This window comes from Petromyzon marinus, unplaced genomic scaffold, assembly GCF_048934315.1.
Source record: "Petromyzon marinus isolate PM22_M1 ecotype Great Lakes invasive population unplaced genomic scaffold, UKy_Petmar_22M1.pri1.0 PM_G_Scaffold_15, whole genome shotgun sequence".
NCBI lineage: Eukaryota > Metazoa > Chordata > Hyperoartia > Petromyzontiformes > Petromyzontidae > Petromyzon > Petromyzon marinus.
Window position 1 is genome coordinate 764,347 of NW_027422706.1, and position 21,293 is coordinate 785,639.

Here is a 21,293-nt window from a genome sequence, read left to right on the forward strand (position 1 = left end):
ATGTAAGTGTCTGTATCTAAGTGTCTGTATGTGTCTGTATGTAAGTGTCTGTATGTAAGTGTCTGTATGTAAGTGTCTGTATGTAAGTGTCTGTATGTAAGTGTCTGTAAGTGTCTGTATGTAAGTATCTGTATGTAAGTGTCTGTATGTAAGTTTCTGTATGTAAGTGTCTCTATGTAAGTATCTGTATGTAAGTGTCTGTATGTCAGTGTCACAGTGTCAGTATGTAAGTGTCTGTATGTAAGTGTCTGTATGTAAGTGTCTGTATGTAAGTGTCTGTATGTAAGTGTCTCAGTGTCTGTTTGTGTCAGTATGTAAGTGTCTGTATGTAAGTGTCTATGTAAGTGTCTGTATGTAAGTGCCTGTATGTAAGTGTCTGTATGTAAGTGTGTGTATGTAAGTGTCTGTATGTAAGTGTCTGTATGTAAGTGTCTCAATATCTGTATGTAAATGTCTTTATGTAAGTGTCTGTATGTAAGTGTCTGAATGTAAGTCTCAGTGTCTGTATGTCAGTGTGTGTTTGTAAGTGTCTGTATGTAAGTGTCTGTATGTAAGTGTTTGTATTTAAGTGTCTCAGTGTCTCTAAGTAAATGTCTAAGTAAGTGTCTGTATGTAAGTGTCTGTATGTAAGTGTCTGTATGTAAGTGTCTCAGTGTCTGTATGTAAGTGTCTGTATGTAAGTGTCTGTATGTAAGTGTCTGTATGTTAAGTGTCTGTATGTAAGTGTCTGTATGTAAGTATCTCAGTGTCTGTATGTAAGTTTCTGTATGTAAGTGTCTGTATGTAAGTGTCTCAGCGTCTGTATGTAAGTGTCTGTATGTAAGTGTCTGTATGTAATTATCTGTATGTAAATGTCTGTGTGTAAGTGTCTGTATGTAAGTGTCTTAGGGTCTGTATGTAAATGTCTGTATACAAGTGTCTGTATGTGTCTGTATGTAAGTGTCTGTATGTAAGTGTCTGTATGTAAGTGTCTGTATGTAAGTGGCTGTATGTAAGTGTCTGTAAGTGTCTGTATGTAAGTATCTGTATGTAAGTGTCTGTATGTAAGTGTCTGTATATAAGTGTCCCAGTATCTATGTAAGTGTCTTTATGTAAATGTCTTTATGTAAGTTTCTGTATGTAAGTGTCTGTATGTAAGTGTCTGTATGTAAGTCTCAGTGTCTGTATGTCAGTGTGTGTTTGTAAGTGTCTGTATGTAAGTGTCTGTATGGAAGTGTTTGTATTTAAGTGTCTCAGTGTCTGTAAGTAAATGTCTAAGTGTCTGTATATAAGTGTCTGTATGTAAGTGTCTGTATGTTAAGTGTTTGTATGTAAGTGTCTGTATGTGAATATCTCAGTGTCTGTATGTAAGTGTCTGTATGTAAGTGTCTGTATGTAAGTGTCTCAGTGTCTGTATGTAAGTGTCTGTATGTAAGTGTCTGTATGTTAATTGTCTGTATGTAAGTGTCTGTATGTAAGTATCTCAGTGTCTCTATGTAAGTTTCTGTATGTAAGTGTCTGTATGTAAGTGTCTCAGTGTCTGTATGTAAGTGTCTGTATGTAAGTGTCTGTATGCAAGTATCTGTATGTAAATGTCTGTGTGTAAGTGTCTGTATGTAAGTGTCTTAGGGTCTGTATGTAAGTGTCTGTATGTAAGTGTCTGTATGTGTCTGTATGTAAGTGTCTGTATGTAAGTTTCTGTATGTAAGTGTCTGTATGTAAGTGGATGTATGTAAGTGTCTGTAAGTGTCTGTATGTAAGTATTTGTATGTAAGTGTCTGTATGTAAGTTTCTGTATGTAAGTGTCTCTATGTAAGTATCTGTATGTAAGTGTCTGTATGTCAGTGTCACAGTGTCAGTATGTAAGTGTCTGTATGTAAGTGTCTGTATGTAAGTGTCTGTATGTAAGTGTCTGTATGTTAGTGTCTGTATGTAAGTGTCTCAGTGTCTGTATGTAAGTGTCTGTATGTAAGCGTCTGTATGTAAGTGTCTCAGTGTCTGTATGTAAGTGTCTGTATGAAAGTGTATGTATGTAAGTGTCTCAGTGTCTGTATGTAAGCGTCTGTATGTAAGTGTCTATGTAAGTGTCTCAGTGTCTTTATGTAAGTGTCTGTATGTAAGTGTCTCAGTGCCTGTATGTAAGTGTCTCAGTGTCTGTATGTAAGTGTCTGTATGTAAGTGTCTCAGTGTCTGTATGTAAGTGTCTGTATGTAAGTGTCTGTATGTAAGTGTCTGTATGTAAGTGTCTCAGTGTCTGTATGTAAGTGTCTGTATGTAAGTGCCTCAGTGTCTGTATGTAAGTGTCTGTATGTAAGTGTCTGTATGTAAGTGTCTGTATGTAAATGTCTCAGTGTCTGTATGTAAGTGTATGTAAGCGTCTGTATGTAAGTATCTATGTAAGTGTCTCAGTGTCTGTATGTAAGTGTCTGTATGTAATTGTCTGTATGTAAGTGTCTTAGTGTCTGTATGTAAGTGTCTGTATGTAATTGTCTGTATGTAAGTGTCTTTATGTAAGAGTCTGTATGTAAGTGTCTGTATGTAAGTGTCTAAGTGTCTGTATGTAAGTGTCTTTATGTAAGAGTCTGTATGTAAGTGTCTGTATGTTAGTGTGTAAGTGTGTGTATGTAAGGGTCTGTATGTAAGTGTCTGTATGTAAGTGTCTGTATGTAAGTGTCTGTATGTAAGTGTTTGTATGTAAGTGTCTGTATGTAAGTGTATGTATATAAGTGTCTGTATGTAAGTGTCTGTATGTAAGTGTCTATGTAAGTGTCTGTATGTAAGTGCCTGTATGTAAGTGTCTGTATGTAAGTGTCTATGTAAGTGTCTGTATGTAAGGGCCTGTATGTAAGTGTCTGTATGTAAGTGTCTGTATGTAAGTGTCTGTATGTGAGTGTGTGTATATAAGTGTCTGTATGTAAGTGTCTGTATGTAAGTGTCTCAGTGTCTGTATGTAAGTGTCTGTATGTAAGTGTCTGTATGTAAGTGTCTGTATGTAAGTCTCAGTGTCTGTATGTCAGTGTGTGTTTGTAAGTGTCTGTATGTAAGTGTCTGTATGTAAGTGTCTGTATTTAAGTGTCTCAGTGTCTGTAAGTAAGTGTCTAAGTAAGTGTCTGTATGTAAGTGTCTGTATGCAAGTGTCTGTATGTTAAGTGTTTGTATGTAAGTGTCTGTATGTGAATATCTCAGTGTCTGTATGTAAGTGTCTGTATGTAAGTGTCTGTATGTGTCTGTATGTAAGTGTCTGTATGTAAGTCTCTGTATGTAGGTGGCTGTATTTAAGTGTCTGTAAGTGTCTGTATGTAAGTATCTGTATGTAAGTGTCTGTGTGTAAGTTTCTGTATGTAAGTGTCTGTTTGTAAGTGTCTGTATGTAAGTGTCTGTATGTGTCAGTATGTAAGTGTCTGTATGTAAGTGTCTCAGCGTCTGTATGTGTCTGTATGTAAGTGTCTGTATGTAAGTGTCTCAGTGTCTGTATGTAAGTGTCTGTATGTAAGCGTCTGTATGTAAGTGTCTATGTAAGTGTCTCAGTGTCTTTATGTAAGCGTCTGTATGTAAGTGTCTCAGTGTCTGTATGTAAGTGTCTGTATGTAAGTGTCTGTATGTAAGTGTCTCAGTGTCTGTATGTAAGTGTCTGTATGTAAGTGTCTGTATGTAAGTGTCTCAGTGTCTGTATGGAAGTGTCTGTATGTAAGTGTCTCAGTGTCTGTATGTAAGTGTCTGTATGTAAGTGTCAGTATGTAAGTGTCTGTATGTAAGTGTCTTCGTGTCTGTATGTAAGTGTCTGTATGTAAGTGTCTGTATGTAAGTGTCTCAGCGTCTGTATGTGTCTGTATGTAAGTGTCTGTATGTAAGTGTCTCAGTGTCTGTATGTAAGTGTCTGTATGTAAGCATCTGTATGTAAGTGTCTATGTAAGTGTCTCAGTGTCTTTATGTAAGTGTCTGTATGTAAGTGTCTCAGTGTCTGTATGTAAGTGTCTCAGTGTCTGTATGTAAGTGTCTGTATGTAAGTGTCTCAGTGTCTGTATGTAAGTGTCTGTATGTAAGTGTCTGTATGTAAGTGTCTGTATGTAAGTGTCTCAGTGTCTGTATGGAAGTGTCTGTATGTAAGTGTCTCAGTGTCTGTATGTAAGTGTCTGTATGTAAGTGTCTGTATGTAAGTATATGTATGTAAGTGTCTCGGTATCTGTATGTACGTGTATGTAAGCGTCTGTATGTAAGTGTCTATGTAGGTGTCTCAGTGTCTGTATGTAAGTGTCTGTATGTAAGTGTCTGTATGTAAGTGTCTTAGTGTCTGTATGTAAGTGTCTGTATGTAATTGTCTGTATGTAAGTGTCTTTATGTAAGAGTCTGTATGTAAGTGTCTGTATGTAAGTGTCTAAGTGTCTGTATGTAAGGGTCTGTATGTAAGTGTCTCTATGTAAGTGTCTGTATGTAAGTGTCTGTATGTAAGTGTCTGTATGTAAGTGTCAGTATGTAAGTGTCTAAGTGTCTGTATGTAAGTGTCTTTATGTAAGTGTCTGTATGTAAGTTTCTGTATGTAAGTGTCTCTATGTAAGTATCTGTATGTAAGTGTCTGTATGTAAGTGTCTGTATGTAAGTGTCTGTATGTAAGTGTCCCAGTATCTATGTAAGTGTCTTTATGTAAATGTCTTTATGTAAGTTTCTGTATGTAAGTGTCTGTATGTAAGTGTCTGTATGTAAGTCTCAGTGTCTGTATGTCAGTGTGTGTTTGTAAGTGTCTGTATGTAAGTGTCTGTATGTAAGTGTCTGTATGTAAGTGTCTGTATGTAAGTGTCAGTATGTAAGTGTCTAAGTGTCTGTATGTAAGTGTCTTTATGTAAGAGTCTGTATGTAAGTGTCTGTATGTAAGTGTCTAAGTGTCTGTATGTAAGGGTCTGTATGTAAGTGTCTCAGTGTCTGTTTGTGTCAGTATGTAAGTGTCTATGTAAGTGTCTGTATGTAAGTGCCTGTATGTAAGTGTTTGTATGTAAGTGTGTGTATGTAAGTGTCTGTATGTAAGTGTCTGTATGTAAGTGTCTCAGTATCTGTATGTAAATGTCCTTATGTAAGTGTCTGTATGTAAGTGTCTGTATGTAAGTGTCTGTATGTAAGTCTCAGTGTCTGTATGTCAGTGTGTGTTTGTAAGTGTCTGTATGTAAGTGTCTGTATGTAAGTGTTTGTATTTAAGAGTCTCAGTGTCTGTAAGTAAGTGTCTAAGTAAGTGTCTGTATGTAAGTGTTTCTATGTAAGTGTCTGTATATAAGTGTCTGTATGTTAATATCTCAGTGTCTGTATGTAAGTGTCTGTATGTAAGTGTTGGTATGTAAGTGTCTCAGTGTCTGTATGTAAGTGTCTGTATCTAAGTGTCTGTATGTGTCTGTATGTAAGTGTCTGTATGTAAGTGTCTGTATGTAAGTGTCTGTATGTAAGTGTCTGTATGTAAGTGTCTGTAAGTGTCTGTATGTAAGTATCTGTATGTAAGTGTCTGTATGTAAGTTTCTGTATGTAAGTTTCTGTATGTAAGTGTCTCTATGTAAGTATCTGTATGTAAGTGTCTGTATGTCAGTGTCACAGTGTCAGTATGTAAGTGTCTGTATGTAAGTGTCTGTATGTAAGTGTCTGTATGTAAGTGTCTGTATGTAAGTGTCTCAGTGTCTGTTTGTGTCAGTATGTAAGTGTCTGTATGTAAGTGTCTATGTAAGTGTCTGTATGTAAGTGCCTGTATGTAAGTGTCTGTATGTAAGTGTGTGTATGTAAGTGTCTGTATGTAAGTGTCTGTATGTAAGTCTCAGTGTCTGTATGTCAGTGTGTGTTTGTAAGTGTCTGTATGTAAGTGTCTGTATGTAAGTGTTTGTATTTAAGTGTCTCAGTGTCTCTAAGTAAATGTCTAAGAAAGTGTCTGTATGTAAGTGTCTGTATGTAAGTGTCTGTATGTAAGTGTCTCAGTGTCTGTATGTAAGTGTCTGTATGTAAGTGTCTGTATGTAAGTTTCTGTATGTAAGTGTCTGTATGTAAGTGTCTCAGCGTCTGTATGTAAGTGTCTGTATGTAAGTGTCTGTATGTAATTATCTGTATGTAAATGTCTGTGTGTAAGTGTCTGTATGTAAGTGTCTTAGGGTCTGTATGTAAATGTCTGTATACAAGTGTCTGTATGTGTCTGTATGTAAGTGTCTGTATGTAAGTGTCTGTATGTAAGTGTCTGTATGTAAGTGGCTGTATGTAAGTGTCTGTAAGTGTCTGTATGTAAGTATCTGTATGTAAGTGTCTGTATGTAAGTTTCTGTATGTAAGTGTCTCTATGTAAGTATCTGTATGTAAGTGTCTGTATGTAAGTGTCTGTATGTAAGTGTCTGTATGTAAGTGTCCCAGTATCTATGTAAGTGTCTTTATGTAAATGTCTTTATGTAAGTTACTGTGTGTAAGTGTCTGTATGTAAGTGTCTGTATGTAAGTCTCAGTGTCTGTATGTCAGTGTGTGTTTGTAAGTGTCTGTATGTAAGTGTCTGTATGGAAGTGTTTGTATTTAAGTGTCTCAGTGTCTGTAAGTAAATGTCTAAGTGTCTGTATATAAGTGTCTGTATGTAAGTGTCTGTATGTTAAGTGTTTGTATGTAAGTGTCTGTATGTGAATATCTCAGTGTCTGTATGTAAGTGTCTGTATGTAAGTGTCTGTATGTAAGTGTCTCAGTGTCTGTATGTAAGTGTCTGTATGTAAGTGTCTGTATGTTAATTGTCTGTATGTAAGTGTCTGTATGTAAGTATCTCAGTGTCTCTATGTAAGTTTCTGTATGTAAGTGTCTGCATGTAAGTGTCTCAGTGTCTGTATGTAAGTGTCTGTATGTAAGTGTCTGTATGCAAGTATCTGTATGTAAATGTCTGTGTGTAAGTGTCTGTATGTAAGTGTCTTAGGGTCTGTATGTAAGTGTCTGTATGTAAGTGTCTGTATGTGTCTGTATGTAAGTGTCTGTATGTAAGTTTCTGTATGTAAGTGTCTGTATGTAAGTGGATGTATGTAAGTGTCTGTAAGTGTCTGTATGTAAGTATTTGTATGTAAGTGTCTGTATGTAAGTTTCTGTATGTAAGTGTCTCTATGTAAGTATCTGTATGTAAGTGTCTGTATGTCAGTGTCACAGTGTCAGTATGTAAGTGTCTGTATGTAAGTGTCTGTATGTAAGTGTCTGTATGTAAGTGTCTGTATGTTAGTGTCTGTATGTAAGTGTCTCAGTGTCTGTATGTAAGTGTCTGTATGTAAGCGTCTGTATGTAAGTGTCTTAGTGTCTGTATGTAAGTGTCTGTATGTAATTGTCTGTATGTAAGTGTCTTTATGTAAGAGTCTGTATGTAAGTGTCTGTATGTAAGTGTCTAAGTGTCTGTATGTAAGTGTCTTTATGTAAGAGTCTGTATGTAAGTGTCTGTATGTTAGTGTGTAAGTGTGTGTATGTAAGGGTCTGTATGTAAGTGTCTGTATGTAAGTGTCTGTATGTAAGTGTCTGTATGTAAGTGTTTGTATGTAAGTGTCTGTATGTAAGTGTATGTATATAAGTGTCTGTATGTAAGTGTCTGTATGTAAGTGTCTATGTAAGTGTCTGTATGTAAGTGCCTGTATGTAAGTGTCTGTATGTAAGTGTCTATGTAAGTGTCTGTATGTAAGGGCCTGTATGTAAGTGTCTGTATGTAAGTGTCTGTATGTAAGTGTCTGTATGTGAGTGTGTGTATATAAGTGTCTGTATGTAAGTGTCTGTATGTAAGTGTCTCAGTGTCTGTATGTAAGTGTCTGTATGTAAGTGTCTGTATGTAAGTGTCTGTATGTAAGTCTCAGTGTCTGTATGTCAGTGTGTGTTTGTAAGTGTCTGTATGTAAGTGTCTGTATGTAAGTGTCTGTATTTAAGTGTCTCAGTGTCTGTAAGTAAGTGTCTAAGTAAGTGTCTGTATGTAAGTGTCTGTATGCAAGTGTCTGTATGTTAAGTGTTTGTATGTAAGTGTCTGTATGTGAATATCTCAGTGTCTGTATGTAAGTGTCTGTATGTAAGTGTCTGTATGTGTCTGTATGTAAGTGTCTGTATGTAAGTCTCTGTATGTAGGTGGCTGTATTTAAGTGTCTGTAAGTGTCTGTATGTAAGTATCTGTATGTAAGTGTCTGTGTGTAAGTTTCTGTATGTAAGTGTCTGTTTGTAAGTGTCTGTATGTAAGTGTCTGTATGTGTCAGTATGTAAGTGTCTGTATGTAAGTGTCTCAGCGTCTGTATGTGTCTGTATGTAAGTGTCTGTATGTAAGTGTCTCAGTGTCTGTATGTAAGTGTCTGTATGTAAGCGTCTGTATGTAAGTGTCTATGTAAGTGTCTCAGTGTCTTTATGTAAGCGTCTGTATGTAAGTGTCTCAGTGTCTGTATGTAAGTGTCTGTATGTAAGTGTCTGTTTGTAAGTGTCTCAGTGTCTGTATGTAAGTGTCTGTATGTAAGTGTCTGTATGTAAGTGTCTCAGTGTCTGTATGGAAGTGTCTGTATGTAAGTGTCTCAGTGTCTGTATGTAAGTGTCTGTATGTAAGTGTCAGTATGTAAGTGTCTGTATGTAAGTGTCTTCGTGTCTGTATGAAAGTGTCTGTATGTAAGTGTCTGTATGTAAGTGTCTCAGCGTCTGTATGTGTCTGTATGTAAGTGTCTGTATGTAAGTGTCTCAGTGTCTGTATGTAAGTGTCTGTATGTAAGCATCTGTATGTAAGTGTCTATGTAAGTGTCTCAGTGTCTTTATGTAAGTGTCTGTATGTAAGTGTCTCAGTGTCTGTATGTAAGTGTCTCAGTGTCTGTATGTAAGTGTCTGTATGTAAGTGTCTCAGTGTCTGTATGTAAGTGTCTGTATGTAAGTGTCTGTATGTAAGTGTCTGTATGTAAGTGTCTCAGTGTCTGTATGGAAGTGTCTGTATGTAAGTGTCTCAGTGTCTGTATGTAAGTGTCTGTATGTAAGTGTCTGTATGTAAGTATATGTATGTAAGTGTCTCGGTATCTGTATGTAAGTGTATGTAAGCGTCTGTATGTAAGTGTCTATGTAGGTGTCTCAGTGCCTGTATGTAAGTGTCTGTATGTAAGTGTCTGTATGTAAGTGTCTTAGTGTCTGTATGTAAGTGTCTGTATGTAATTGTCTGTATGTAAGTGTCTTTATGTAAGAGTCTGTATGTAAGTGTCTGTATGTAAGTGTCTAAGTGTCTGTATGTAAGGGTCTGTATGTAAGTGTCTCTATGTAAGTGTCTGTATGTAAGTGTCTGTATGTAAGTGTCTGTATGTAAGTGTCAGTATGTAAGTGTCTAAGTGTCTGTATGTAAGTGTCTTTATGTAAGTGTCTGTATGTAAGTTTCTGTATGTAAGTGTCTCTATGTAAGTATCTGTATGTAAGTGTCTGTATGTAAGTGTCTGTATGTAAGTGTCTGTATGTAAGTGTCCCAGTATCTATGTAAGTGTCTTTATGTAAATGTCTTTATGTAAGTTTCTGTATGTAAGTGTCTGTATGTAAGTGTCTGTATGTAAGTCTCAGTGTCTGTATGTCAGTGTGTGTTTGTAAGTGTCTGTATGTAAGTGTCTGTATGTAAGTGTCTGTATGTAAGTGTCAGTATGTAAGTGTCTAAGTGTCTGTATGTAAGTGTCTTTATGTAAGAGTCTGTATGTAAGTGTCTGTATGTAAGTGTCTAAGTGTCTGTATGTAAGGGTCTGTATGTAAGTGTCTCAGTGTCTGTTTGTGTCAGTATGTAAGTGTCTATGTAAGTGTCTGTATGTAAGTGCCTGTATGTAAGTGTTTGTATGTAAGTGTGTGTATGTAAGTGTCTGTATGTAAGTGTCTGTATGTAAGTGTCTCAGTATCTGTATGTAAATGTCCTTATGTAAGTGTCTGTATGTAAGTGTCTGTATGTAAGTGTCTGTATGTAAGTCTCAGTGTCTGTATGTCAGCGTGTGTTTGTAAGTGTCTGTATGTAAGTGTCTGTATGTAAGTGTTTGTATTTAAGAGTCTCAGTGTCTGTAAGTAAGTGTCTAAGTAAGTGTCTGTATGTAAGTGTTTCTATGTAAGTGTCTGTATATAAGTGTCTGTATGTTAATATCTCAGTGTCTGTATGTAAGTGTCTGTATGTAAGTGTTGGTATGTAAGTGTCTCAGTGTCTGTATGTAAGTGTCTGTATCTAAGTGTCTGTATGTGTCTGTATGTAAGTGTCTGTATGTAAGTGTCTGTATGTAAGTGTCTGTATGTAAGTGTCTGTATGTAAGTGTCTGTAAGTGTCTGTATGTAAGTATCTGTATGTAAGTGTCTGTATGTAAGTTTCTGTATGTAAGTTTCTGTATGTAAGTGTCTCTATGTAAGTATCTGTATGTAAGTGTCTGTATGTCAGTGTCACAGTGTCAGTATGTAAGTGTCTGTATGTAAGTGTCTGTATGTAAGTGTCTGTATGTAAGTGTCTGTATGTAAGTGTCTCAGTGTCTGTTTGTGTCAGTATGTAAGTGTCTGTATGTAAGTGTCTATGTAAGTGTCTGTATGTAAGTGCCTGTATGTAAGTGTCTGTATGTAAGTGTGTGTATGTAAGTGTCTGTATGTAAGTGTCTGTATGTAAGTCTCAGTGTCTGTATGTCAGTGTGTGTTTGTAAGTGTCTGTATGTAAGTGTCTGTATGTAAGTGTTTGTATTTAAGTGTCTCAGTGTCTCTAAGTAAATGTCTAAGTAAGTGTCTGTATGTAAGTGTCTGTATGTAAGTGTCTGTATGTAAGTGTCTCAGTGTCTGTATGTAAGTGTCTGTATGTAAGTGTCTGTATGTAAGTTTCTGTATGTAAGTGTCTGTATGTAAGTGTCTCAGCGTCTGTATGTAAGTGTCTGTATGTAAGTGTCTGTATGTAATTATCTGTATGTAAATGTCTGTGTGTAAGTGTCTGTATGTAAGTGTCTTAGGGTCTGTATGTAAATGTCTGTATACAAGTGTCTGTATGTGTCTGTATGTAAGTGTCTGTATGTAAGTGTCTGTATGTAAGTGTCTGTATGTAAGTGGCTGTATGTAAGTGTCTGTAAGTGTCTGTATGTATCTGTATGTAAGTGTCTGTATGTAAGTTTCTGTATGTAAGTGTCTCTATGTAAGTATCTGTATGTAAGTGTCTGTATGTAAGTGTCTGTATGTAAGTGTCTGTATGTAAGTGTCCCAGTATCTATGTAAGTGTCTTTATGTAAATGTCTTTATGTAAGTTTCTGTATGTAAGTGTCTGTATGTAAGTGTCTGTATGTAAGTCTCAGTGTCTGTATGTCAGTGTGTGTTTGTAAGTGTCTGTATGTAAGTGTCTGTATGGAAGTGTTTGTATTTAAGTGTCTCAGTGTCTGTAAGTAAATGTCTAAGTGTCTGTATATAAGTGTCTGTATGTAAGTGTCTGTATGTTAAGTGTTTGTATGTAAGTGTCTGTATGTGAATATCTCAGTGTCTGTATGTAAGTGTCTGTATGTAAGTGTCTGTATGTAAGTGTCTCAGTGTCTGTATGTAAGTGTCTGTATGTAAGTGTCTGTATGTTAATTGTCTGTATGTAAGTGTCTGTATGTAAGTATCTCAGTGTCTCTATGTAAGTTTCTGTATGTAAGTGTCTGCATGTAAGTGTCTCAGTGTCTGTATGTAAGTGTCTGTATGTAAGTGTCTGTATGCAAGTATCTGTATGTAAATGTCTGTGTGTAAGTGTCTGTATGTAAGTGTCTTAGGGTCTGTATGTAAGTGTCTGTATGTAAGTGTCTGTATGTGTCTGTATGTAAGTGTCTGTATGTAAGTTTCTGTATGTAAGTGTCTGTATGTAAGTGGATGTATGTAAGTGTCTGTAAGTGTCTGTATGTAAGTATTTGTATGTAAGTGTCTGTATGTAAGTTTCTGTATGTAAGTGTCTCTATGTAAGTATCTGTATGTAAGTGTCTGTATGTCAGTGTCACAGTGTCAGTATGTAAGTGTCTGTATGTAAGTGTCTGTATGTAAGTGTCTGTATGTAAGTGTCTGTATGTTAGTGTCTGTATGTAAGTGTCTCAGTGTCTGTATGTAAGTGTCTGTATGTAAGCGTCTGTATGTAAGTGTCTCAGTGTCTGTATGTAAGTGTCTGTATGAAAGTGTATGTATGTAAGTGTCTCAGTGTCTGTATGTAAGCGTCTGTATGTAAGTGTCTATGTAAGTGTCTCAGTGTCTTTATGTAAGTGTCTGTATGTAAGTGTCTCAGTGCCTGTATGTAAGTGTCTCAGTGTCTGTATGTAAGTGTCTGTATGTAAGTGTCTCAGTGTCTGTATGTAAGTGTCTGTATGTAAGTGTATGTATGTAAGTGTCTGTATGTAAGTGTCTCAGTGTCTGTATGTAAGTGTCTGTATGTAAGTGCCTCAGTGTCTGTATGTAAGTGTCTGTATGTAAGTGTCTGTATGTAAATGTCTCAGTGTCTGTATGTAAGTGTATGTAAGCGTCTGTATGTAAGTATCTATGTAAGTGTCTCAGTGTCTGTATGTAAGTGTCTGTATGTAATTGTCTGTATGTAAGTGTCTTAGTGTCTGTATGTAAGTGTCTGTATGTAATTGTCTGTATGTAAGTGTCTTTATGTAAGAGTCTGTATGTAAGTGTCTGTATGTAAGTGTCTAAGTGTCTGTATGTAAGTGTCTTTATGTAAGAGTCTGTATGTAAGTGTCTGTATGTTAGTGTGTAAGTGTGTGTATGTAAGGGTCTGTATGTAAGTGTCTGTATGTAAGTGTCTGTATGTAAGTGTCTGTATGTAAGTGTTTGTATGTAAGTGTCTGTATGTAAGTGTATGTATATAAGTGTCTGTATGTAAGTGTCTGTATGTAAGTGTCTATGTAAGTGTCTGTATGTAAGTGCCTGTATGTAAGTGTCTGTATGTAAGTGTCTATGTAAGTGTCTGTATGTAAGTGCCTGTATGTAAGTGTCTGTATGTAAGTGTCTGTATGTAAGTGTGTGTATATAAGTGTCTGTATGTAAGTGTCTGTATGTAAGTGTCTCAGTGTCTGTATGTAAGTGTCTGTATGTAAGTGTCTGTATGTAAGTGTCTGTATGTAAGTCTCAGTGTCTGTATGTCAGTGTGTGTTTGTAAGTGTCTGTATGTAAGTGTCTGTATGTAAGTGTCTGTATTTAAGTGTCTCAGTGTCTGTAAGTAAGTGTCTAAGTAAGTGTCTGTATGTAAGTGTCTGTATGCAAGTGTCTGTATGTTAAGTGTTTGTATGTAAGTGTCTGTATGTGAATATCTCAGTGTCTGTATGTAAGTGTCTGTATGTAAGTGTATGTATGTGTCTGTATGTAAGTGTCTGTATGTAAGTCTCTGTATGTAGGTGGCTGTATTTAAGTGTCTGTAAGTGTCTGTATGTAAGTATCTGTATGTAAGTGTCTGTGTGTAAGTTTCTGTATGTAAGTGTCTGTTTGTAAGTGTCTGTATGTAAGTGTCTGTATGTGTCAGTATGTAAGTGTCTGTATGTAAGTGTCTCAGCGTCTGTATGTGTCTGTATGTAAGTGTCTGTATGTAAGTGTCTCAGTGTCTGTATGTAAGCGTCTGTATGTAAGTGTCTATGTAAGTGTCTCAGTGTCTTTATGTAAGCGTCTGTATGTAAGTGTCTCAGTGTCTGTATGTAAGTGTCTGTATGTAAGTGTCTCAGTGTCTGTATGTAAGTGTCTGTATGTAAGTGTCTGTATGTAAGTGTCTGTATGTAAGTGTCTCAGTGTCTGTATGGAAGTGTCTGTATGTAAGTGTCTCAGTGTCTGTATGTAAGTGTCTGTATGTAAGTGTCAGTATGTAAGTGTCTGTATGTAAGTGTCTTCGTGTCTGTATGTAAGTGTCTGTATGTAAGTGTCTGTATGTAAGTGTCTCAGCGTCTGTATGTGTCTGTATGTAAGTGTCTGTATGTAAGTGTCTCAGTGTCTGTATGTAAGTGTCTGTATGTAAGCATCTGTATGTAAGTGTCTATGTAAGTGTCTCAGTGTCTTTATGTAAGTGTCTGTATGTAAGTGTCTCAGTGTCTGTATGTAAGTGTCTCAGTGTCTGTATGTAAGTGTCTGTATGTAAGTGTCTCAGTGTCTGTATGTAAGTGTCTGTATGTAAGTGTCTGTATGTAAGTGTCTGTATGTAAGTGTCTCAGTGTCTGTATGGAAGTGTCTGTATGTAAGTGTCTCAGTGTCTGTATGTAAGTGTCTGTATGTAAGTGTCTGTATGTAAGTATATGTATGTAAGTGTCTCGGTATCTGTATGTAAGTGTATGTAAGCGTCTGTATGTAAGTGTCTATGTAGGTGTCTCAGTGTCTGTATGTAAGTGTCTGTATGTAAGTGTCTGTATGTAAGTGTCTTAGTGTCTGTATGTAAGTGTCTGTATGTAATTGTCTGTATGTAAGTGTCTTTATGTAAGAGTCTGTATGTAAGTGTCTGTATGTAAGTGTCTAAGTGTCTGTATGTAAGGGTCTGTATGTAAGTGTCTCTATGTAAGTGTCTGTATGTAAGTGTCTGCATGTAAGTGTCTGTATGTAAGTGTCAGTATGTAAGTGTCTGTATGTAAGTGTCTTCGTGTCTGTATGTAAGTGTCTGTATGTAAGTGTCTGTATGTAAGTGTCTCAGCGTCTGTATGTGTCTGTATGTAAGTGTCTGTATGTAAGTGTCTCAGTGTCTGTATGTAAGTGTCTGTATGTAAGCATCTGTATGTAAGTGTCTATGTAAGTGTCTCAGTGTCTTTATGTAAGTGTCTGTATGTAAGTGTCTCAGTGTCTGTATGTAAGTGTCTCAGTGTCTGTATGTAAGAGTCTCAGTGTCTGTATGTAAGTGTCTGTATGTAAGTGTCTCAGTGTCTGTATGTAAGTGTCTGTATGTAAGTGTCTGTATGTAAATGTCTGTATGTAAGTGTCTCAGTGTCTGTGTGGAAGTGTCTGTATGTAAGTGTCTCAGTGTCTGTATGTAAGTGTCTGTATGTAAGTGTCTGTATGTAAGTATATGTATGTAAGTGTCTCGGTATCTGTATGTAAGTGTATGTAAGCGTCTGTATGTAAGTGTCTATGTAGGTGTCTCAGTGTCTGTATGTAAGTGTCTATATGTAAGTGTCTGTATGTAAGTGTCTATGTGTCTGTATGTAAGTGTCTGTATGTAATTGTCTGTATGTAAGTGTCTTTATGTAAGAGTCTGTATGTAAGTGTCTGTATGTAAGTGTCTAAGTGTCTGTATGTAAGGGTCTGTATGTAAGTGTCTCTATGTAAGTGTCTGTATGTAAGTGTCTCAGTGTCTGTATGTAAGTGTCTGTATGTAAGTGTATGTATGTAAGTGTCTGTATGTAAGTGTCTCAGTGTCTGTATGTAAGTGTCTGTATGTAAGTGCCTCAGTGTCTGTATGTAAGTGTCTGTATGTAAGTGTCTGTATGTAAATGTCTCAGTGTCTGTATGTAAGTGTATGTAAGCGTCTGTATGTAAGTATCTATGTAAGTGTCTCAGTGTCTGTATGTAAGTGTCTGTATGTAATTGTCTGTATGTAAGTGTCTTAGTGTCTGTATGTAAGTGTCTGTATGTAATTGTCTGTATGTAAGTGTCTTTATGTAAGAGTCTGTATGTAAGTGTCTGTATGTAAGTGTCTAAGTGTCTGTATGTAAGTGTCTTTATGTAAGAGTCTGTATGTAAGTGTCTGTATGTTAGTGTGTAAGTGTGTGTATGTAAGGGTCTGTATGTAAGTGTCTGTATGTAAGTGTCTGTATGTAAGTGTCTGTATGTAAGTGTTTGTATGTAAGTGTCTGTATGTAAGTGTATGTATATAAGTGTCTGTATGTAAGTGTCTATGTAAGTGTCTGTATGTAAGTGCCTGTATGTAAGTGTCTGTATGTAAGTGTCTATGTAAGTGTCTGTATGTAAGTGCCTGTATGTAAGTGTCTGTATGTAAGTGTCTGTATGTAAGTGTCTGTATGTAAGTGTGTGTATATAAGTGTCTGTATGTAAGTGTCTGTATGTAAGTGTCTCAGTGTCTGTATGTAAGTGTCTGTATGTAAGTGTCTGTATGTAAGTGTCTGTATGTAAGTCTCAGTGTCTGTATGTCAGTGTGTGTTTGTAAGTGTCTGTATGTAAGTGTCTGTATGTAAGTGTCTGTATTTAAGTGTCTCAGTGTTGTAAGTAAGTGTCTAAGTAAGTGTCTGTATGTAAGTGTCTGTATGCAAGTGTCTGTATGTTAAGTGTTTGTATGTAAGTGTCTGTATGTGAATATCTCAGTGTCTGTATGTAAGTGTCTGTATGTAAGTGTATGTATGTGTCTGTATGTAAGTGTCTGTATGTAAGTCTCTGTATGTAGGTGGCTGTATTTAAGTGTCTGTAAGTGTCTGTATGTAAGTATCTGTATGTAAGTGTCTGTGTGTAAGTTTCTGTATGTAAGTGTCTGTTTGTAAGTGTCTGTATGTAAGTGTCTGTATGTGTCAGTATGTAAGTGTCTGTATGTAAGTGTCTCAGCGTCTGTATGTGTCTGTATGTAAGTGTCTGTATGTAAGTGTCTCAGTGTCTGTATGTAAGCGTCTGTATGTAAGTGTCTATGTAAGTGTCTCAGTGTCTTTATGTAAGCGTCTGTATGTAAGTGTCTCAGTGTCTGTATGTAAGTGTCTGTATGTAAGTGTCTCAGTGTCTGTATGTAAGTGTCTGTATGTAAGTGTCTGTATGTAAGTGTCTGTATGTAAGTGTCTCAGTGTCTGTATGGAAGTGTCTGTATGTAAGTGTCTCAGTGTCTGTATGTAAGTGTCTGTATGTAAGTGTCAGTATGTAAGTGTCTGTATGTAAGTGTCTTCGTGTCTGTATGTAAGTGTCTGTATGTAAGTGTCTGTATGTAAGTGTCTCAGCGTCTGTATGTGTCTGTATGTAAGTGTCTGTATGTAAGTGTCTCAGTGTCTGTATGTAAGTGTCTGTATGTAAGCATCTGTATGTAAGTGTCTATGTAAGTGTCTCAGTGTCTTTATGTAAGTGTCTGTATGTAAGTGTCTCAGTGTCTGTATGTAAGTGTCTCAGTGTCTGTATGTAAGTGTCTGTATGTAAGTGTCTCAGTGTCTGTATGTAAGTGTCTGTATGTAAGTGTCTGTATGTAAGTGTCTGTATGTAAGTGTCTCAGTGTCTGTATGGAAGTGTCTGTATGTAAGTGTCTCAGTGTCTGTATGTAAGTGTCTGTATGTAAGTGTCTGTATGTAAGTATATGTATGTAAGTGTCTCGGTATCTGTATGTAAGTGTATGTAAGCGTCTGTATGTAAGTGTCTATGTAGGTGTCTCAGTGTCTGTATGTAAGTGTCTGTATGTAAGTGTCTGTATGTAAGTGTCTTAGTGTCTGTATGTAAGTGTCTGTATGTAATTGTCTGTATGTAAGTGTCTTTATGTAAGAGTCTGTATGTAAGTGTCTGTATGTAAGTGTCTAAGTGTCTGTATGTAAGGGTCTGTATGTAAGTGTCTCTATGTAAGTGTCTGTATGTAAGTGTCTGTATGTAAGTGTCTGTATGTAAGTGTCAGTATGTAAGTGTCTGTATGTAAGTGTCTTCGTGTCTGTATGTAAGTGTCTGTATGTAAGTGTCTGTATGTAAGTGTCTCAGCGTCTGTATGTGTCTGTATGTAAGTGTCTGTATGTAAGTGTCTCAGTGTCTGTATGTAAGTGTCTGTATGTAAGCATCTGTATGTAAGTGTCTATGTAAGTGTCTCAGTGTCTTTATGTAAGTGTCTGTATGTAAGTGTCTCAGTGTCTGTATGTAAGTGTCTCAGTGTCTGTATGTAAGTGTCTCAGTGTCTGTATGTAAGTGTCTCAGTGTCTGTATGTAAGTGTCTGTATGTAAGTGTCTGTATGTAAGTGTCTGTATGTAAATGTCTGTATGTAAGTGTCTCAGTGTCTGTGTGGAAGTGTCTGTATGTAAGTGTCTCAGTGTCTGTATGTAAGTGTCTGTATGTAAGTGTCTGTATGTAAGTATATGTATGTAAGTGTCTCGGTATCTGTATGTAAGTGTATGTAAGCGTCTGTATGTAAGTGTCTATGTAGGTGTCTCAGTGTCTGTATGTAAGTGTCTATATGTAAGTGTCTGTATGTAAGTGTCTATGTGTCTGTATGTAAGTGTCTGTATGTAATTGTCTGTATGTAAGTGTCTTTATGTAAGAGTCTGTATGTAAGTGTCTGTATGTAAGTGTCTAAGTGTCTGTATGTAAGGGTCTGTATGTAAGTGTCTCTATGTAAGTGTCTGTATGTAAGTGTCTGTATGTAAGTGTCTGTATGTAAGTGTCAGTATGTAAGTGTCTGTATGTAAGTGTCTTCGTGTCTGTATGTAAGTGTCTGTATGTAAGTGTCTGTATGTAAGTGTCTGTATGTAAGTGTCTTAGTGTCTGTATGTAAGTGTCTGTATGTAATTGTCTGTATGTAAGTGTCTTTATGTAAGAGTCTGTATGTAAGTGTCTGTATGTAAGTGTCTAAGTGTCTGTATGTAAGGGTCTGTATGTAAGTGTCTCTATGTAAGTGTCTGTATGTAAGTGTCTGTATGTACGTGTTTGTATGTAAGTGTCTGTATGTAAGTGTCTCAGTGTCTGTTTGTGTCAGTATGCAAGTGTCTGTATGTAAGTGTCTATGTAAGTGTCTGTATGTAAGTGCCTGTATGTAGGTGTTTGTATGTAAGTGTGTGTATGTAAGTGTCTGTATGTAAGTGTCTGTATGTAAGTGTCTCAGTATCTGTATGTAAGTGTCTGTATGTAAGTGTCTGTATGTAAGTGTCTGTATGTACGTGTCTGTATGTAATTCTCAGTGTCTGTATGTCAGTGTGTGTTTGTAAGTGTCTGTATGTAAGTGTCTGTATGTAAGTGTTTGTATTTAAGTGTCTCAGTGTCTGTAAGTAAATGTCTAAGTAAGTGTCTGTATGTAAGTGTCTGTATGTAAGTGTCTGTATGTTAAGTGTTTGTATGTAAGTGTCTGTATGTAAGTGTCTTCGTGTCTGTATGTAAGTGTCTGTATGTAAGTGTCTGTATGTAAGTGTCTCAGCGTCTGTATGTGTCTGTATGTAAGTGTCTGTATGTAAGTCTCAGTGTCTGTATGTCAGTGTGTGTTTGTAAGTGTCTGTATGTAAGTATCTCTATGTAAGTGTCTGTATATAAGTGTCTGTACGTAAGTGTCGGTATGTTAAGTGTTTGTATGTAAGTGTCTGTATGTAAATATCTCAGTGTCTGTATGTAAGTGTCTGTATGTAAGTGTCTCAGTGTCTGTATGTAAGTGTCTGTATCTAAGTGTCTGTATGTGTCTGTATGTAAGTGTCTGTATGTAAGTGTCTGTATATAAGTGTCTGTATGTAAGTCTCTGTATGTAGGTGGCTGTATTTAAGTGTCTGTAAGTGTCTGTATGTAAGTATCTGTATGTAAGTGTCTGTGTGTAAGTTTCTGTATGTAAGTGTCTGTTTGTAAGTGTCTGTATGTAAGTGTCTGTATGTAAGTGTCAGTATGTAAGTGTCTGTATGTAAGTGTCTTCGTGTCTGTATGTGGGTGTCTGTATGTAAGTGTCTGTATGTAAGTGTCTCAGCGTCTGTATGTGTCTGTATGTAAGTGTCTGTATGTAAGTGTCTCAATGTCTGTATGTAAGTGTCTGTATGTAAGCGTCTGTATGTAAGTGTCTATGTAAGTGTCTCAGTGTCTTTATGTAAGTGTCCGTATGTAAGTGTCTCAGTGTCTGTATGTAAGTGTCTATATGTAAGTGTCTCAGTGTCTGTATGTAAGTGTATGTATGTAAGTGTCTGTATGTAAGTGTCTGTATGTAAGTGTCTCAGTGTCTGTATGGAAGTGTCTGTATGTAAGTGTCTCAGTGTCTGTATGTAAGTGTCTGTATGTAAGTGTCTGTAGGTAAGTATATGTATGTAAGTGTCTCAGTGTCTGTATGTAAGTGTATGTATGTAAGTGTCTGTATGTAAGTGTCTTAGTGTCTGTATGTAAGTGTTTGTATGTAATTGTCTGTATGTAAGTGTCTTTATGTAAGAGTCTGTATGTAAGTGTCTGTATGTAAGTGTCTAAGTGTCTGTATGTAAGTGTCTAAGTGTCTGTATGTAAGGGTCTGTATATAAGTGTCTCTATGTAAGTGTCTGTATGTACGTGTCTCAGTGTCTGTTTGTGTCAGTATGTAAGTGTCTGTATTCATAATAAAGGTTTTTGGGTTAGATCGCGTTTATTTATAAATGTGTCGTAACCCTCCACCACCCGACACGGCCAATCAGCAAAAAAAAGTGTCACGTTGACAAAAGACAAATAATTCACTACTTCAGCCCACCGGTGTGTTGAAGAGTTAATCCACATTTACAGTTTGAGTATGTAAGTGTCTATGTAAGTGTCTGTATGTAAGTGCCTGTATGTAAGTGTTTGTATGTAAGTGTGTGTAAGTGTCTGTATGTAAGTGTCTGTATGTAAGTGTCTCAGTATCTGTATGTAAATGTCTTTATGTAAGTGTCTGTATGTAAGTGTCTGTATGTAAGTGTCTGTATGTAAGTCTCAGTGTCTGTATGTCAGTGTGTGTTTGTAAGTGTCTGTATGTAAGTGTTTGTATTTAAGTGTCTCAGTGTCTGTAAGTAAGTGTCTAAGTAAGTGTCTGTATGTAAGTGTTTCTATGTAAGTGTCTGTATATAAGTGTCTGTATGTAAGTGTCTGTATGTCAAGTGTTTGTATGTAAGTGTCTGTATGTAAATATCTCAGTGTCTGTATGTAAGTGTCTGTATGTAAGTGTCTGTATGTGAGTGTCTCAGTGTCTGTATGTAAGTGTCTGTATCTAAGTGTCTGTATGTGTCTGTATGTAAGTCTCTGTATGTAAGTGTCTGTATGTAAGTCTCTGTATGTAGGTGGCTGTATTTAAGTGTCTGTAAGTGTCTGTATGTAAGTATCTGTATGTAAGTGTCTGTGTGTAAGTTTCTGTATGTAAGTGTCTGTTTGTAAGTGTCTTTATGTAAGTGTCTGTATGTAAGTGTCAGTATGTAAGTGTCTGTATGTAAGTGTCTTCGTGTCTGTATGTAAGTGTCTGTATGTAAGTGTCTGTATGTAAGTGTCTCAGCGTCTGTATGTGTCTGTATGTAAGTGTCCGTATGTAAGTGTCTCAGTGTCTGTATGTAAGTGTCTGTATGTAAGTGTCTCAGTGTCTGTATGTAAGTGTCTGTATGTAAGTGTCTGTATGTAAGTGTCTGTATGTAAGTGTCTCAGTGTCTGTATGGAAGTGTCTGTATGTAAGTGTCTCAGTGTCTGTATGTAAGTGTCTGTATGTAAGTGTCTGTATGTAAGTATATGTATGTAAGTGTCTCGGTATCTGTATGTAAGTGTATGTAAGCGTCTGTATGTAAGTGTCTATGTAAGTGACT

At 36.5% G+C, this 21,293-nt stretch overlaps 1 protein-coding gene across 4 annotated transcripts in view; it reads right to left on the minus strand.

Moving 5' to 3' along the window:
- The window catches only part of LOC142910659 (uncharacterized), a 247,819-nt gene that overhangs the window by 92,742 nt on the left and 133,784 nt on the right, over nt 1–21,293 (minus strand). The gene's annotated exons all lie outside the window — the stretch shown is intronic.